The 19,635-nt window shown below is 40.1% G+C and overlaps 1 protein-coding gene across 5 annotated transcripts in view; it reads left to right on the top strand.

Moving 5' to 3' along the window:
* The first annotated feature begins 499 nt into the window (after positions 1-499).
* Positions 500-19,635, top strand: part of rusc2 (RUN and SH3 domain containing 2) — a 41,460-nt gene continuing 22,324 nt past the window's right edge. For 4 of the 5 annotated variants that reach the window (XM_063490056.1, XM_063490058.1, XM_063490057.1 and 1 more), the window contains exon 1: positions 500-662. The gene's annotated coding sequence lies outside the window, so the exon portion shown is untranslated. Of the gene's footprint in view, positions 663-10,256; positions 10,417-19,635 lie in introns of those variants that run through there. The other variant, XM_063490055.1, reaches the window with a different exon arrangement.

Below are 19,635 nucleotides of genomic sequence, written 5' to 3'. Positions count from 1 at the left end.
TGTCCACTGTCAATATTTTATTATTCTCTTTTTACTTTTTATTAAACACTGTGTGTGCACCAGGTCATTTTAATACCACCTTATAATCTGTTATATTGTGCTATTTATATTACTGTTCTATTTTTCTTTCATTTACAGTTTTTGTAAATTATATAATTCTATTAGTCACTTAAAAATGTATACATTGTTTATTTTTGCATTTTAATTTAACTCGTTTTTTTATTGCCATAATAGTTACAGTGTATCTTACCGAATTATATACCACTGGAGAAGTTTGTTATATGTTGTGTTTAACTTGGATTTTAGCCGTTGTCATAAAGGACTTTCCCAACTTTTGGGGCAAATAAAGCATACATTGTGTTTTCTTCGTATAATATTCATGCGATTGTGAACTGTACATTTATTAAGTCAGTAAAGCTTCGCTGGTTGAGGTCACGGGGCTATTAATGAGCGGCAGCTGTCCCACCCAGGGTTAGATAATCCAGTCTGGGACCAGGCTGTGACTTCAGGCTGACGTGCCGCTCCAGCCCAGCCCATCCTGCGATGCAGCGCCGCTGACGCTGTCCGCTCCGCAGTCTGTCGCTGAGAAAACAAGCCTCGCTCCTCCACAGCTGCACATGCGTTTCACCTAGAACAACACCACCGCCGACCCCGCAGACGAGGTTAGTGCATTAAATTGTGATTTGTTGTTGTTTTCTTTTGTGAGCGATTTGGTTAGAGGTGCGGAGGAAAAAGGCTCCGCTCAGCAGCATCGCGTCGGAGGCAGAAAAATGATGCCTCGCTCGGTCAGATCGGGAGGGACGGAGGCTCTGCTTTCAGACGATGGTCACCCTCAAACCGCTGTGTCGTGTAAGAAGACGCCTTGTTTTTACGGTTAAATGACAGTTTTCATGGATGGATGTGCCCGTTTGCCTTCTGACGTGATAAACAAAGATTTATTTTTTATCGCAGCAGCACAAAGGCAGCGTGGTAACGGTCTGACACATCATCCATGTTCGATCATCTATCCGCGGCTTCAGGGGGGCCGTGGGCTACGGGGTGAAGGGCGCGATGTTCGGTAATAAACTGCGACTGCTCGGGATCATCTGCACTGGTGACACCAGCGGCCTGCACCGTGCCATCACCATATTGATCCCTTATTAGTAGAAACAACAGGGATACGCGAGCAGCGTCAGCTTAGGAAGATTGTAAAGGGATGACTTCCGCCAAAGATTTACAAAATAAAAGCTTGGATGAATCGAAGAACTATAAACGTGTGCAGCAAACACTATTAAAAGGCAGGATATGTGTATGGGGTGGATCAAGAAACAAAAATACAGTAAATAAAAATATAAAGAAAACAGGATCAGTTTAACTGATAGAAATATGAAGTTTGTATTTTTGAAAAGGAAATGTACCGTACCAATTAAAAAATTATCAGTGTTTTTGTTTTTTATTGTTCAGATCCATTATTAAAAGGTTCAAGGCAGTAAGTTCTTTACGCTAAATAGGTGAAAACCTTGCAAATGCTCAGAAATGCAGTAAACATAAATAACACGGAACTAAAACTTGATTTTTATCTACGTTGGATCTGATATGTGATGGATGGATCCAATTTTGCCATAGACCCTACTGAGGTTGGTTACTGTTACTCAGAACAAGGCTTCATATCCTTAGTATTGATCTGCCCATCCCTGCTATGCATCAGAGGTAATGCAGAAAACAAGGAAATGGGAGATTTAAAATGTTATCGATGTACTGATCTGAGATTTGGATCAGATGTCCGTTGGACACTGACTCAAAAGGACAAGCCAGTCAGGTTGTCAGAGCATCGATGGGGAAAAAAGAGGCAAAAAATGAAGTAAACTGTAAATATGTTTTTCAAAACACTCAAGTAACCATAGTGGATTCAGTTTTATAGAGTTGCTCTACTGTAGCATGCTCTCTGAGGCTTTTATTTTTTAAGGTTTCTTCCTATTGCTGCTTTTTTTTGTGGATTGTTGTTGATCTGTTGAGGTGCATTACATTACATTATGCGACATGGTGGGGGATGCAGATAACTCATTTGAAAGGCATTGTTGTGTCATGGTCACATTAATGTACAAGTTTTACCAACTAAATTATTACATAATGAAAGAAAATGCCATAAAGTGACGACACTGATCATTCTCTCAGGGATCACTGTGTGATGTCTTGGTGACATCTTTTCTATTTTGTGGTGTTTTGTTTAACAGGTCAGTTGTTATATGATTTAGTGATTACCTGAATACTTGTTTTGGACTCCAGATGTTTTGTCTGCATTGTTTATGCAATAATAAGTCATGCAAGATGTTAATACACCAGGTGGTCTACTTGTCCTGGTGCTCTTTTAGACAACCTGATAATCTCAGGAGGGAAGCAGCGGAAGGGAGAAAGCTCAGCGTGTCTTACGTAATTTATTTTTTCTGCCTTGCTTTCTAATCTCCAGAACCTGAATCCATTTGTTTACAGCTAGCTGTCAGCTTTATGCAGCCCTATTGACCTCTGCAGTTCTCCGTCTCACTTATACTCTCTATTTTCTTTGTTTTTATCAGTATTGTATTTAAAAGAAACATAACCAGCTGCTTTCTTTTCAAGCTCCTAAGACCACTGTTGTATATGTTAAATTTTAGCGTTATCTGACAGTATAAAGCCCTCACTATGAGTCTGTGGCATTTTTATTTTGACTGTGTTGTTTATTTTGTAGCCTGTACTGTTGTGGGATTACTACGCTCTTCCTGTGGGGCACAGATGATTTTCCTTTTAGGATTATAGCTGTAGTAGTAACAGTTAGACTTAGAAGGCTGTGGTAGTGCTTGTTGCAGGAGCTGTGCTCACATTTTTATTAGTAGTACTAATAGTAAAATTAGATACTTGTAAGAAATTTTAAAATACAGGTTTTTTTCTGCTGGTTGTGTACATCGATTCAGGTTGGGTACTCAATTAGAGATTATAGAAGTAGATACACAAATATGCAGAACCTGAAATAAAATGTAACTATTTTCTCATGATAAAAGCACTGAAGAGTATTACGACTGCCACTGTTTTTAAAACATTGCCCAAACTGCCCTTATATCCTGCTGCAGCGAAATTTACTGAACTCACTGATTAAAGACAGAAAAAGATCAAGGAAGAGCCGTGAAGATCAGCAGGCTTAGACTGATGCTTATAGCATCAGAGTATTAACCTAAGTCAACCCGAGGGCCCAAACCATGTCATTGCACTCATACTGGGGTGCAGCTATAGAATCGACATACGTTTTACAATAGCAGTGTGTTTATCTGCTGTTCTTTAAGTTCCACAATATGTTAAAACTGGCCATTTTCAGCCCATCAACAGGTGATTGTGTAAGCTCTGATTGCTGATAAATATGTTGTGGTGGATATGCTTTTTATTCTAAAGTCACATGTTTCCAGAACTCTGAATTTTGGGATTCAAATTGGTTGTTTTCTCTTATGTAAAGTTGTTGTTGACTGTCAGAGCAGCTCACACCGTTCACAGCGAAAGCCACTTAAAGCAGCAGTGTGTTAGCAAAGCATGAATCTGTGCCGACTCTGTGTGCGTCACCAGTCAGTGTGAAGGAGGACCTGTGACCGCTGAGCTAATCGTCGTGGCATTACAGGACTAAAGCCTCAGCGTAGTGGTCATTTCTCGAAACTGGCGGATTCACTGAGTCAGGCCGATGTGCCTCCTCTCGCTGTTCAGCTGCTTGTCCTCATCTTCAAATGTGTGTGTCTCTCTCTCTCTTGTTATGTAACTGAAGGCCTGCTGAGGCCGGATGTGAATAGTTTCTGTGTGTGTGTGTGTGTGTGTGTGCGTGCACGTGTGGCTTTCCTATGTGTTAGTGTGTGCTGTGATTTGAGCTATGCTAAGTGTGTAAAAAAACATGCACAGACGTGACGCCCGTTTCCCAGCGTGTAATCGAGTTTTCCTGAATAGAGGATTTCAGCACTCTGTTATCTGCAGCTGCACTCAGCCACACAAATGCTTGTTTTGGAGACTCTCCAGTTTGTAAAGAACAAAGTTAGTTTTCAAAAATATAATTTGGAAACCTTTTCAAGCCATGCCAGTCATTTCCTATCTGAACCATCTCTTACTGAGCTACTTCAGCTCATGTTTGTGTAACGCCGTGCTCAGAGTAGACTGTGCTGTTCTTGCTTATTAAGATCTGCAACCGTAACATATAATAATTGGCCTCTCTAAATTTTGTCTGTTTGCAGCTTGAAATGTATATCTAGAGTTGTGAGGTATATTTATCGTAAATATGTTGCTTAAAATCAGAATCCATTGTTTTAGAGTGAATCTGTGACAATAAGCTTGTAACTGAGGCAGCCATTTAACCCCCAACAACTCAGCATTTAAAGTCAAGGAAACGTGTTAAGAACTTGATTCTTCACTGCTGATCAGCCGAGGCCGCGTGTAGCCTCTGCAGGCCTGTGGTGGTTTGGCCTGGAAATGAACCTCCTTGTGATTTTGATGCAACATTTCTGTTAGGGCTTTTGCAAGTGTTCTGCTGATCAGGGTCTTTTTGTTTAAAGCCTTTGGCTTCCCAGGAACAGGGCAATACTCAAATTAACAAAGTGCATTTACTAAAGTACTATAATTTAGTAATATCTGAGCAGATTTATGACTCCACACAGTTGCATATTGGTAGTGAACTGGGCTTTTGGAGCCAGAAGTGACCATAACTTGACCAGAGGGTGGACGGCTAAGCTGTCAGCCAATGCTAACAAGCTAGGTTAGCAAGTTGCAAACATGAAGTTTACTAATTTTCAGATCAATCTATTAGGAATGAGTTATAAAAAAATAACCCTGTGTTCAGTAAATACGAAGGGGGAAATTAACTCTAGAGAACTAAGCCATTTTTAGTACCAGGCTGTAAACGTACTTTTTAAAGCTGTAAAATCAGACATTTTAACACAGGAGTCTGGTGGGATGATTTTCAGAGCCAGCCTAAAGTGGCCGTTAGAAGAACTGCAGTTTTTGGCGTTTATGCTTCAGCTTGGTTATTTTGGCACTTGGGAGCAATGTACAACTCTACAAACCTTCTTTATTTTTTCACATTGCTTTAATTTCAGTTAATTAAACTATTAGCTCCAACTTGGCTCAGATTAGTCGGTATTGTTTGAAGTACAGGAAAAAGTTGAACAGGCCTGTGCGTGCTGTCACTGATAGTCTTCAGGGAAAAAAGGAATCGTGAAAAATTGGAATCAGCAGGCATCATTAAAAGAATTAAACTAGAACTGGTGAAGAAAATCTATGATCTAATTATGCAACTAATAATTAAATATGCACGTCTTACTTTGAAGCACATTTTACTGATACTGTTTTTACGCTGAGAAGTCCTTTTTAATCTTCATAAACCACTGACTGTGTGAAATGACTTTTATTTAAGTAAAACTATGAAACAGAATCACACAGCCAGCCACGGAAGAAAAGCAAAGCAGAACCAGCACAAAGTGTAAGGACACGGCCACAGTCTGTGTCAGAAAGGAAAATGGCTGTGCACGTCGAATATGCATCTTTCCCTTTTTAAATTTTTGAGTCGAACACATCAACACAAGCACATTTGATCGTGCACCCACACAGCTTTTGCCCTCCAGCTTATTATGGCAGTTTTGTTCCTTTCATGTCTCTCGGCCTGCAATGCTTCGCTGATTTAAAGGCACCCAGACGGCTGTTTGGGAGAGTTGTGAGTTTGTGTGCGTGTGTTTATTGCTGAAGCAGATGAATGTTGCCCGCCCTGCTGTGTATTTCATGCTGATTTGTCTGACTGTGAAAGAGCTGCTGGGACACCATCAAAGTACTATGGACATTTTCACTGTGCTGCTGAGAAGAATGGAAGGGTGACATGTAAGCAAAATCATTCAGTGTGAAGGCGGTAAGACTGTCTTAGCTTATTTGACAAAAATCTCAGCATTTTCCTTTTAACTACATTTGATTTTTTTTTTAAAAAGAGCTTGAGAGAAGGAGTGCATTAATCTAACTTTTTCCCACTCTTATATAATATCAGTAGGTTGGCTTTGGATATCTGCTGATGTGGATTACTGATCAGTGACTGTTAAGGAGTCACTGAGAATCATTTATGTTTAAGGCTTGATTTAAACTTTACTTTCCTAACTTTGTAAAATAAAATTGAGTAAATACTTAATCCTTGAATGAGTAGGACCAGGATTAAAAAAAAAAAGAGTTTATAAACTGTTACTTCACAACTGTTAAACTCAAAATATTGCAAGAAAGAAAGGAAAAGTTGTTGGTGTTTCAGGGATGACCTCTGACCTCTGCGCTATGTTAGCATTGAGGAAGCTCCTGCTTCTCCTGCTGCAACACCATTTGTCTTAGTTAATAAAGAACAACAGCTGTGTGGCAGGTTGCAGAACACGGAGGGGAATGGAAAGGGAACCTTTTTTGCCGGCTGTTCTAAATAAGTCCAAAAGCAATTGTCAAGGTGATCACAAACCAGGAGACACACATCAAGGACTACAGGAACTATGGAGCAGGGAAGAACACAGCTCTCAGAGATGACACTACAATGAGTAAGGGGAGACTGGGAAATATATACACGAGGCCGTGGGAAACACAGCGGGAACTAATCAGGGATAACGAGACAAGGGAAGTTAAACTCAATACAAGACACAGGCGACCAAAACTACCAAAATAAAACTGGAAGTAACCAATAAAAATCACTGAACACAGAGATGGAGACTCAACGGGAGACACACGGTAAAGCTGGGGGTAAACGCAAACTCCAGGAATGAAAAATCAGAAAGAAGACTGCAAGAGGAGGTGAAAGTAAAACCTGAGAATAGAAACACCAAGCAAACCAAGAAACATATAGAAAATGTAAATAAACAAAACTCAAAGCCAACTCGACAAATAAAGCTGACTGGTTTGTTATCAGAATACCTTATTCAGCTTTTTGAGTCAGGACCAGACAGATATGTGATCCAGATGGAGGCTCAGAGCGAAGTGAAGTAAAACCGCAGTTAAAGTTTTAAAAACATTAATTAAAGTAAATTCTTCTGGTTCTACTTACAAGTTTATCTTATACGTTTTTCTTACTGGCAGTGATTCGATTGTTGGCCACGAAAAAATAAAAGCACTGCTGGATTGTAATAGGTGATCTCAGTGAAACCATATACAGTCAGTCTCAGTTGGATATGGAAGTGAAGAGAGAGATTGAAGGGAAGGGAGATTATGAGAGAGGCAGAAGTAAAGGAAAGATGTATTACACTGCAGTGTAATATGGAGGAGAAGCAGAAAGGGTAGCCGAGCAGGGATTTAGTGAAAGTGAAGTGGGGGGGGGATAAATGAGAGAAAGCAATAACGTGTCAGAAGAAGATGGGGAACAGAGTGAAAGGTGTTTGGATGTGGACCAGAGAAAGAGGAGAGGAGCAAGAAGCACAAAGTCAGCACAGTGTGAGGAGGAGGTCGAGAGGAACGGAGGTGTGATGGCTGGAAGCAGAACTGCAGCGCTGCATTTTCAAACATGCTTTGCAAGTCATACTGATAAAACCTGATGTCATGTTCACAGCTGGTTACATCTGTGTTTGACACATCACGGTAGGAGCACCGGTGTCACATGTTGTTCATGCAGACTCATGCTCACGCTGTCAGGCTTTGTGGGAACTTAAATACGTGTAATGACAAGTCTTTGAAGTAATCTGTGGCTCAACCTGTTCAATATAACAACCAGGAAAAATCCCACCTGTATTTAATCATTTTCTGAGGGTGTGTTTGTGAGAAAAGCAGTTACTTAAAACAGCGGTCCCCAACCCCCGGGCCTCGGACCGGTACCGGTCCGCAAGTCGTTTGGTACCGGGCCGCGAGAGTTGAGGCTCAGGTGTGAAATGTATGGTTTTCAGGGTTTTTATCGGTTTTCAGCGTTATTTTGTTATCGTTTTTATCGTTAACTCTGTTTTCCTGGGTCTTTTCACGTGTGTTATGAATAAATCTTCTTTTTTTCGGTACCGGTACTAGTTTTATTTTGTTGTATTTATCCGCGACACTTTAAAGGCCGGTCCGTGAAAATATTGTCGGGCATAAACCGGTCCGTGGCGCAAAAAAGGTTGGGGACCGCTGACTTAAAATAAACTGTGATAAGTTGTAATTAAAAAAAGTTTCCTGTGTCATGTGACACACGGTGAAGATCTTTGTCTGCTATCTTATCTGCAAAAAAGGATAAAATATCCTCATCTGGACAAGTTTGAATTCAATACGGTGATGGTTTTTGTCAAGTTAGATAAAACTGAATAGGTTAGTCATTAAAACAAGAAGATATTTGTCATGTGGCACAATAATCAAATGATTTATGTAATGATCCTCGAGTGGTTAGGCAGCGGGGAGGGAAACCTCTGTAACTGTGAGAAAACCGGTGTTTCTGTTTTATGTATTGAAATTTAATGTATTGTTTTATGGACAATAAATTGCATTTTTCATTGAAAGTTAGGAGTGATTACCAGCCAGAACTGCACTGATGTGCTGTAATTCTTAGTGCAGGTATCACTTCTCTTCATCTGTTCAGAGATGTGCATATCTTGGTTATCATGAGCAGTTACTGTCACCTCTATCAGCTCAATCTCAATTCAGTCCAGTTCAGTTTTATTTATATAGCAGCAAATCATAACAACCATTTCCTCAAGGCGCTTTGTATTGTAAGTTAAAGACGCTACAATAATAAAGGCATTTGAATGTGACTGGGGTAGCAGAGGGATGACTGCATTTTACTTGATTTACAGATTGATGGATTCCTCTATTACAGCAGCAGAAGTAATAAACAATACTATGCTCAATACAGCAGAATAGTGCCATAAAATAGAGTAAATATCTCAAAAGGAACCACATATAAAAAAATTAATTAAAAGAGCAAAAAGCTCAATAAAATGCAATGAAGTAGAAATAGAATAGAGCTGAAGCAATAATAAATTTGGCTATAAAGGCCGTCATGCTGGGGATTCTCTGATAAAGCAGTAAAGAGGAGTCCTGTGGGACAGCAACGCCTTCATGTGTTTTTGTGGCAGTGGAGCTAAACATACAGGATCAATAGGACGACCGATTTTTGCTGTGTCAACAGGTAGCGTCTCCCCTCCCCCCACCCCTCAGTTGCATGTAGTGCAGTGAACTCTGCTAAATAGATCAATAGATGGTAAATCAAATCAAAAACATGTGGAATATGAATTGAAACAATGCAATTGTTCAGAAATCTCATAAACTCTTTTTTTACAGTAGAACGTAGACAACGTGAGACGTATCGTGGCAGCGACACGTCTCAGAAAAATGTTTCCTTCTGTGCAGCATCCCGTCTTTATCAAAGATTTACAAATCACAGCATTCTGTTTTTATGCTCTATTTTCACAGTGTCCTGTATTTTTTGGAACTGGGGTTGTATGTATGTATGTATGCAACTGATTAGCTCTCTTGAGTTAGCCACACTTGAAGCAACACTTGTCTGTGTGTATTATGGATGAGACTGAAACATCATCCACAGTCTGTGTATCCTCATAACTTTCATGGTCTCTTGAATACTTTGTGGTCCCCTTATTGGAGAATTGGCATCACAAGCAAAACATTGTTTCTTAAACAATGGAATTAAATCAAAAGTTGTGCATGTTAACATCAAACTGACAACACAGGTGTAAAACTGAGCCTGTGCAGTCCCCCCCGGCCTTTATTCCAGCACCAGTCGAGCCGCAGATAAGATGGATGTGATTATTTGTTAGAACAGTAGAACCCCTTGTTATCGTTCTCTCATACATGTATAACGTTCTAGTTTTGAGTTAGTATGGTAGGAATTCATGACTGTTTGAGTTTTGGAACACATCCTTCTTTGTGTTTTTGTTCCCGGCAGCTGGTTGGACTTGGTGGAACATTTCCACGCTGAATACGTGACTCAGTGTACTGTGACTGGTTCACTTCCCGCTTGTTTTCTATTTTTCTCCTTTTAGTTATCTGTGTGGATGTTTTACATATTCTTTCTTCCTGAATAGCAGATAAACCTTTTGTTACTCGTCGAGTTCAGCGCAGCGGTAAGACGGCCTCCAAGTTCCAAGAACCCTTAAAGGTTGTTTAGTTGCAGCATTCCTCGCTTTTAGCTCTTCCCGTCTTTTTGTCTGGCTCTATTTTGACACTGCTTTGTGACGGCGAATGTGTGCAACAGACAAAAGATCCATTCACTCGCTCTGCAGAGAGAAACACTGATTGATAACTCGGCACCAAGACAGCTACAGACTGTTGCAGGAGATGAGAGCGAAGCAGGGACTGTCTGAAAAAGAGAAACATTCATTTTCTGTGACAGTGTTTGTTTTTGTTTGTTTGTTTGTTTGTTTTTTCCACAACGAGCCAACAAATCATGGATGCAGGATGTGTAACATGTAACACAAACGTGCTGTTGCGCTGTTGGTTACTGTCATGAAGTTGTCGGTAAGTTTAGTTATTTTTCTTGGCTGTATGTGGATCTCTCATGGCGTTTGGTGGGATGGTCCAAAGAAACTGATCGTATAAACTATTAAACATTAGAAAATTCATCTATGAATTTTCTAATTTTTAATAGAAATTCCATTTATGAAGGAAAAAAAAATTAGTCCTTATTTTGGAGCAAATTCAACTTTTCAACATGTTGTTGTTTTTTTGTTTGTTTGTTTCTCTTTTCTTTATCGGACCAAACTGGTGATTCTACACATGTAGTTCTTAGTAACTGCAGTAAAAGTACAGCTATGGTTGCTTTCCCATTTATTTAAATTAGCTGCAGAGTGGCAGTACAGGTACACGAGGGTGTACAGCAGCTCATTTCAGTTCATTTTTTGTACCGTTTTGTATTAGCAGAGCACTTTATTTTCGATTGTTCTGCATCCTCCAGCCATTTAATTATACTTTTAAGACATCAAATTATTCTTTTAATACGTTTTTTCTTTCTTAAAAAATGTATGTATATTTTAGTCTGTCTTGACTTCTTCACAGAAACAAGTTGTCACCTGCTCGTGTTTTATTGCAAATATTGACAACATTGCAATAAATATGTGTCCCGCCGTGCGTGTTCTTCATCCATCATCATAATTGCCGTTGCGTCTGGCTGTGCTGTCTCTGCCCGTCGAGGGTGTGCCGTCACTCGGATGCACCCCTCCTGGGCTCAGACTTATTCCTGGAAGTACAGCCCCGATGATTTAAGAGGGAGGATGTCCTTTGTTACAGCTTTGCTTTCCTTTTCCTCTCGTGTTTCATAAATAGGTCAGTTTCCCACCCTAGTTAGCATCTAAGCTATGTTGTTAATGCTTTCAGAGGAACCCATTAAGGACGTAGTTGTGGAGAAGGATAATAATGGAATTGATTTTTAACAAGAACCTTTTACTAATCCGTAGTTATCAGAGTGTCAGAGACCAAAAATCGTCTTTTTTTGTTCTCCATTATTATCACATTATTAAATACATTAACTGTGTTTCATGGCGAAAACATACGGCAGTACGGCTCCTTCCTCACACGATCCTAAGTGTTTGTCACGGTACTGGGTCACGGACTCAGTGCTTTGTCTTTATTGGTGAACTGATAATTCTAGCTATAATTATTATGACTTATGGTTTTCTGCTAATGTTACATCTTTAGTCTTTGGGTTGTGGTTTCTGTTTTGTATCATCTCTGTGGTTCAGGTTCCTATGTTTCCAGGTCTTAGTGTCTAGTCTGCATCTTAGTGCTTTGTCTTAGTTTCCTGTTTTACTTTGGTAGTCCTTGTCCCATGGTTATGGTTTCAGTTCTGCTTCCCCGTATCTCGTCATTATCCCAGCTAGGGCTGCCACAAACGATTATTTTGATAGTCGACTAGTCACCGATTATTTTTGCGATTAGTCGACTAATCAGATCATGCATCCATTGGACGTAAAACGTACAGCTTATTGCACCACCAGCATCTGCTCTTATATAACTATCATTAGCTTACAGCTTTAAGTGTTTAAGGTATGTGCTAACTAAAAATAAAGACAAGATGATAGTTTATTGAATTTAAATGAAATTTGCTGATTGTTTCGGTGGAGTTTAATAAACTCAGCCGTCTGCTCCTTGCTATCTAAAATATAACAGGACACCGGAGTATATTCAGTTGTCTGCTTGATGTTTATTCAGCTGTGTAAAAACTGTAACTTTAATCTCAGCCAAACCGATTTACTCAGGAACAAATAAAACACTGAAAAAAGCCAAACAATAACATTTTTAAGTTATCTAAGTGACTTATATATCATGTTTAACCTGAGTAGCGAAAGACGGCGGTGGGTTTGAAAACGATTTGCCGGGAGTCCGGTGTTCTCACCGGCTCTAGTGAGCCTTGCCCCCGGCTAGCTATCGAGCTAGTGGGTAACAGACGTCTCCGAAAACGTCGGAGCGCTTTTGAAAATATGTGGTGTCTTGATAAACTGAGCAGATATTTGAAGTTTACACAGCTACATTCTCGCCTGAAAATATGTTAAACGTTTATTTTGTGACCCAGAAAGAATAATAAGAGTAATATTAAAACTAACTAGCTGCCGCCATTGTTGGAAACTGAGCTGGGCCGCGCTATGAATTCTGGGACAGAGCTACTTCTTCTTCGGGGTTTAACGGCAGCTGGCATCCTTGTACATGCAGTGCTGCCATCTTCTGTTTCAGTCCGTTATTACACTCTTAAATCCTACTACTTATTCCTGCGTCTTTTGTGATCTTACAAAGCTTCAAACAACGCGTCGACTATTAAATTAGTCGTCGATGATTTTGATAGTCGACGTAATCGTGACTAGTCGACTAATCGTGGCAGCCCTAATCCCAGCAGTGTTTCCCTCCTGTCTCCCATTCCCTGATTACGCCAGCATGTATTTAAGCCCTGTGTTTTTCCCTGCCCGTTGTCGCGTCCTCTGCATTAGCTGTGTATTCCTCAGTCCATGGGTGTAACTTTGTGCTGAACATTGGGGGGGGTCAAGATCTCTGTCTAAATAAATAAATAAATCTGGGTAAATTCCCAGATGATTAAACATGCAACTATTTTGCTCGTAATACCTGAAATGAGTAAAGAAAATCAACAGCCTATTTATTTATTTATTTATTTTTTTTATTTTTTTATTTTTTAACCTGTCCCGTTTGGTTCTTTTGCCATCAGAATTATTGTCTAAAGGCGAAGAAAGATGCCCAACGGATTTACTTTACCAAATGGACCATCCCAGCCTTGCCGTAATGGTCCATTTGATTCAACTTTTTATTGTTTATTTTATTTTCACTTGCTGAATACGGGACAGACTTGACTGGAGGAGAGAATGTGGAGAAAGAAAAAAACCTGAGAAGAGGGACGGGGAAAAAGGGCAAAAAACAAAAACCAACAGAATAAGCAGACAAAAAATACATATATCGATCACCTGGATCACCTGTTGAGAAAGAAAAAAGAAAGCAAGCAGAAGAAAACGAGAGTAATAAACAAGATCACAATGATATATGAGAATATGACAGTAAATACTAAATATTAAACATTATTGTGCAGCACGTGAGATCGACAGCGCACAGTGTGCTTTGAGGTAGGAGCCAAAAAGGGTGTAATTTGTGTGTGTGATCACCTGTGTGTACACCTGTGAGCATGAACGCGCTTGTTTTTAAAAGGTTCCTTCATGTAATGATCTGCTAGAGGGTGTGGGGGGCCACTGCCCCGACCTCCAGGGCATGAAGCAGGTATGGAGGAGATCAAGACTCCAGACATCCAGAGGCCCCCAGAACACAAGAGACCAAGGAAGACCAACAGAGGGGCAGCCGCGCCACTATCCCAGAAAGAGCTGAGGAGAGTCCCAGATGAGGGGTCACTCAGCAGCCGCGGAGCAGAAGCCAGGGGGGGTTGCAGTGACGTGCCCGTGAGCTCCGCCGGCAGCCAGCTGTGCCTGAGTGGCCGAGCCCCGGGCCGTGAGGCCGAGGGCACCCCATCCCCAAAGTGGCCCGAGCGAGCCCCAGGCTCCAGGCCCCAATAAGCAGCCGCCAAGGAGTGAGCCGGTGGGTACCCGGGCGCCCACCCCCGGAGACAGAGAACCACCAACGCACCGATGTCTGAGGGCGTCCGCCACCGGCAGGGGAAGTGGTGGGGGGAGATGGGCCTCCAAACCTTGGAGGGCCTGAGATGTCCTCAGAGAGCCTATTTATGCAAGATAACGCATAGTTTTATTGGGGGGGTTATATTGGCTGGGTCTGATTATTGGGGGGGGGGGGGTTATACAGTCTGAACACTGAAACATGATCATGAAGTTACAGGAAGTCTTTGGTGCATTCAGCAGATTTGACATTTAGTTATTTTTACTCTGCTTTAGGACTTTGGTTAGGTCTCAGTACTAAAAGGCAGCTATGTTCATCAGCAAATTTACCTGTTGGACCATTTAGCTAAATGATGCTAAAACACTGCACAGTATAGGAAAATAGCACTGTGGGTATAAAATGCTGTGAATCTGAAGGTGCTGTGTTTATTTTGTCTTGTGTATTTTCTGGCTCATGACAGGTTTGGAGACTACTTGGGTGAATAAAAAAACACTAACAATCCGATGCTGCTGATTTCAGAATGATATTCTGGTCTCCTCATGAGGTTTAACTGGGTTTAGACTGTTTAAACATCAACAGTAGGACGTCCTGAGAGAGCTCGACCTTTCTGGATGAATTCAGGTTCTTATGTAAGCAGGTATTGTGTTGGAAGTAAAGAGAGACGAAGAAAATAAATACTTTCTCATGCTGCCCCTCGTGGAGCAGAGCTCTATCTGATTGGGTGGCATTGTAGCTAGGGTTTCTGATGATGCATGGGAAATGGATTTCGATTGGCCAAACACAGCCTCTTTGTTCTTCTTAACCCGTTATCTGATCAGATGTGCTGTAATCTGGTAATAACACAGAATTCAGTCATGCTGCGGCTGCTGCTGTTGTTGTTGGCTTGTGTGAGGCTGGTTGTGCATGTTGTCTTAAGAAAAGTGTGCAGAAGCTTTCTCTGCACTGTATTGTGCTCTTTGTTGCAAAGGCTGCATAAAGGCTGAACAGGTTTAGATTAACTTTTTCACTTGAAGGACCGTTATTTATATTTGTCAGGGTGGAACTGTTGCAGTTATGTAACTCTCATGGGTATGGGTGCCCCATAGAAATGCCAAAAAGATAAATGTGGTGGTTAATGCAGCATAATGGGCATTCACTGGACGTATTCACTGTTCACTCTGTCATTTCTGCGTGTGCCTGAATAGCTGAATAGCTTGGCAGCCTGCATACATTTGTCAATCTTTTAAGAGGCAGTTTTGAGACATGCGTCACACAGCGCCGTTTCATTGCTGCTGATTGATGTATCATAAATATCACGGAGTAGATTTAAAAAGGCTTAACTTGTGGGTCTGTACCTAGATGTCTTCACAACATAGCTGTTGATACTTCAATTTTGAAACGATTTTCATAAAGACACATGCATTAAATTAATGTAAGAGATTTTAGATAATTTGCTTTTAACTGATTCTATATCAGTTTAAAGCAAATTTCCACAGTAAATCGGATTTGCAAAAAATTAATTGCTGTATGAATGAAAAGTGAAATGTGGCTTGTAGTGAAAAATGCTTTGACATAATGTTTTTCCACATAGCTGTTTTGTCAGTATCAGTCGTCCCTGCAAACACTTTAATCCTTTAATCCTCAGATTGTCTTTATTAATCATCAAAGGGAAACATATTTGTCACAGTTTTTCAGAAATTGATATGTAAAATCACTAAAGGATTCAGGAAAGCAGTGAGACTGTGGACTGTCATCTTGCACAGTCGAAGCAGATGATGTCACACTCTGTTACCTGGCTCATGAGGTGAGGGTTATAAACAACAACCAGGATGTTGTGTGAAAAGTCCCCGGTGAACACAGCAGAGAGGCCGAGTGTGTTTCTGTGTTGCAAAGCAATAGATAATTGTTAGTATTTGATTTTATTTTAAATTATTTTTAGTTTAACAGGCAGAGGCCCCTTTGACCAGTTAAAAATAAATGCTCTTTAGGCTCACGTAAAAGTAGCTATTCAGTGTTTTGAGATAAGCAGCCTTTATTTTCCTTAGCATGAACTCTGATGTGAAAACTACAGTAAGGATGACTCATCAGAACTGTTGCTTGTTACTGTAGCTACAATCGAAATCTCACTGGTGAAAGTCCAAGTGTCTTTAATCAAATTATGTTTATCACAAATTAAACGTGAAGAATAATGCAGGAGTGAGTCTAAAGAGGGACACGGCATTTTTTACTAATTATTTTGCACCTTTTAGATTATTAAACAGAAAATGTAATAGAAATACAATTATTGCTTCAGCTACCGAGCAGTATGTAAAGTAAAATTAGTTTAGTTTTGTTCAGAGACTAGATTGATACACAAAGTTGGCGACAGTGGGAAGGAAGAACTCCCTTTTCAACAGGAAGAAATCTGGGAAAAACCAGGCTTAGAAGACTGATATATTTCATCACCGCTGCTTTCAGCAGTGTGAAGTCAAGAAGTCAGAAATCTTGTTGTTATATGATGACAAAGAAGCCACAATGAGGCTTTTAACGCCCACCTCCAAAGCAGACAACCCCAGCTAAACCTGGGTCCCTCCATCTTTTTGTTTTTAGAACTGAAGAGGCTTCTTGTTTGAGAGATGAAACGTCTTCACACACGTGCAGAAGTCCAGGCACCGTCTTTTTCACACTCTTAGGAGTGCTTAGGAGTGCTGTCAGACTGCACAACAAAGACTCCAACTGATCAACACACACATTCACACATGTGCAATAACACTAATGTGCAATAATCTTTTCTGGCATCGTTGTATTTTTACTGAGTTGTATATAGCACTTCTATTCTATTTTTATCTTATTGCATATTTTATTCTATTTTATTCTACTGTATATAGTATTTTATTTTATTCTATTCTGTACAGTTGTATACTGTATTTATTTTTATTTTATTTTATTCTAATTTTTGCTTCATAACTTTTGCACTGTCCACTTCCTGCTGTGACAAAACAAATTTCCCACGTGTGGGACTAATAAAGGTCATCTTATCTTATCTTATCTTATCTTAAAAAGAGATTCCTCACATGAATAGATCAACACTCACATGGGCTGCTCGCCTAAAGTTCATCATCTTCACAAGAATTCACAGCAACAGGTGATATGAACGAGACAGCTGTCTAATCTGAAGACACATTACACAGTCTCGCCTACCTAACCCTGCAGATTATCTCATAAAACCAACTGGCTTTCCTTAACCTCGCCTGGAGTCTTTAACTGAGCATAGAGCCATTAATGTGACTCTGCGCTAACAGGAACCAGTGACAGCCTCAAATACATTGAAGGCTTCTTGGACCTGATACGTATATTATATGTAGAGATATGTGGAGCCTTATGTTCCCGCTGATATAATAATGGAAGACAGGAGCAGATTCTATGATGTTGTATACTTCACTTACCTTTCTGTTCCACATGAGTGTTTGTATTCAACACTTAAAGAGAATACGCTGCAAGAAGATTAGACTTATTCTTTGGTGGTTTATTGCGTCAGGTGTCTTACTCCGTATCGTCTCTGTTGTTATGTAACAACAGGACATCACGTTGCTAAGCGTAGTAGTAATGAGATATCAGGCTTTTTCTGATTCTTACCACACAAACAAAACAAAATGCACTTTTCTGTTTGAAACTCACACAAAAGTGCATGATGAGTGTGTTTTATACGATACGCCGATTGAAAATCGTTCTTATATTAGCCCGTCAAGAAAAGGAAAATTACATAAATGAAACTGTTTATGATAAAATGAAAAGCTGTGAAGATTTTTAGTGCAGTGCTGTAGTGGTTTAGTTTAGGCTTTGGTTCAGAGCGGCAGCTAAGAAATGTTTTATTCTCTGTTTCAGTCACTACAATTAATTTATGGCAAGTAGTCACAAAACAGGTATTTTTGATTAATGATGCCCTAAACAAGCAACCGATGACATTTATTTTCTGTCAGTCAGCTTCTTCTGATGGTCTGTGTGGTTTTGGTGACTCAGCGATTATAACTCGACTCAGTATCCTCGCTGTGATTTTGAAATGCAGTGAGGGGAACGTGGGCTCAGATCTTGGTGTATGTTATTTGTTTACTTTGCTGTTTAATCCAGGAGGAATTTAAAGGCTTTTCCATCCTTCGCTATCACATGAAAGACAACTTCCACCCAGGCAGGTGCAGGTACACATTCACTGTGGGGGGTTTTCACACCGTGACGAACAATAGTTTCCTTCCTGCTATAATTTATCAGTTCAAGATACTAAAAAAGAAAAGTCAGAAAATGTCATGATTTATACCTGCAGCACAGGTTAGTGGGAACCCATCACTTCTTTGTTCACAGCTTTGAGATAAATAGGTTGAGCTCCACTTGAGGTGAAAGCCGAGTCCATCCCGACAGCAAATACAACTCCATTCTCTGTTTAAAAGGTCAGATATCCAGAGAAGCATCACAGTTATTGCAGTGCCACCAAGTAAACCTGTCGCACTATGCGAACACGTAGCTGTAGAGCTGCTGTGTGTCGCCTTATTTGGCCTTTGTGTTTTCTTTCACTGCAAAACTGACGAAGAAGCCTTTGCCTCCATCGTGATCGTGAAGCTCTCACCAGCATTTATATCTTCATCTTCTTATCCATGCAACTGTTAGCAGTGCAGCTTTCCAATATGCTACAATGTGGCTTTTGCTTTTATCTTCAGATCTGATTTCCCACTTTTTTAGTCACAGGCGCACTTAATCTGAGATTACGTACAGTACATATCAGTCTGGACTATACAAAGGATAGAAAGGTGGTTTATGAAGCATTTCTACATAACTTGAGAAGAAAAATCCTATAAACAAATGATGGAGAAGCTTCCCAGTGTCTGAAATGAAAAAGAACATTAAAGCCTATGTGAAATGTTGTTACTGCAAACAGAGCTGCAGAGTTCCATTTTACTTCCTCTGGGGAGGAAGTGGGAATCTGATGGAAAAATGACTTTCAGTATATTTATTCACCTCAGTGCGGTGAGACTAGCATGATGAAATACATTATTTTTGTGTAAATTTTCTGTAATGACAGCTAATTTGGGAGTTACATGTATTGACATATAAAGACACCTTTATCTATAAAGTTTCATCAGCACGAACGCTGCTGGGCTGTAATTTAAAAATGACAGACTTGATGTAGTGCAAGGTAGTGCATAATTACCTGCAACCAAAAGCAAAGTAATAATTTTTTCCTTATTTGAAGATAAATTGCATGCTAGGTAAATGTGTGTTTGCACCAACAAATATAATCTGAGAGCAAGAAGATGTGAGGGCCTCGTGGAGATTTGATCGTTTGAGGGGAAAGAGAAGGACGAAGGCTCTATCCTGTGTCTGTTATTTAGGGTGTGATGTGAATAAGGATGAGATCATAGTCCTGTTTAAGAGTCAGCTGTTTGGTTTGTTACTGGCTCTCACTGTTTCCACTTCGTGTGTTTCTGACTCAACCTGCTCACTGTAATCATACTTGGTTATAATTCTCTACAGTTACTGAAGCTGTTTTAATAGGATTACTTTACAAAGTTTATTAAATGTTTTGGGAGACTCGCTGATTATTGGTGGAAACAACTGTGCATTGTGTTTTGTAGTTCCAGAACTCTAATTTCTCTTTGTTACTACATTTTT

This window comes from Pelmatolapia mariae, linkage group LG12 (assembly GCF_036321145.2).
Source record: "Pelmatolapia mariae isolate MD_Pm_ZW linkage group LG12, Pm_UMD_F_2, whole genome shotgun sequence".
Classification (NCBI taxonomy): domain Eukaryota; kingdom Metazoa; phylum Chordata; class Actinopteri; order Cichliformes; family Cichlidae; genus Pelmatolapia; species Pelmatolapia mariae.
This window is presented reverse-complemented; position numbering and strand designations above follow the sequence as displayed.